A 293-nucleotide genomic window follows, 5' to 3' on the forward strand; every position below is an offset into this window, starting at 1 on the left:
CTCCCCTAATAGCGATTTTCATAATTTTAGAAGCCTTTTCTACACATTTTGGAGTAAACTATAGCTTGAATAATAATGTAAATATGGCACCAGTAGTAAGCACCTATCGATGTTTTAAAAAGAGAAAATGGTACACATGCGTTGTACACAAGCTCTGCAAACACAATATGCATTACTACACACGCACGTAATTGAATGATCGGTTAAAGCAGTGTTATTTACATGGCTGCCTTTTTCATATATTTCTGCGAATCGTTATTTTATTAAGGCTTGTTTCCCACCGGATCTGCCAC

Source organism: Penaeus monodon, chromosome 32 (assembly GCF_015228065.2).
Source record: "Penaeus monodon isolate SGIC_2016 chromosome 32, NSTDA_Pmon_1, whole genome shotgun sequence".
Lineage (NCBI taxonomy): Eukaryota > Metazoa > Arthropoda > Malacostraca > Decapoda > Penaeidae > Penaeus > Penaeus monodon.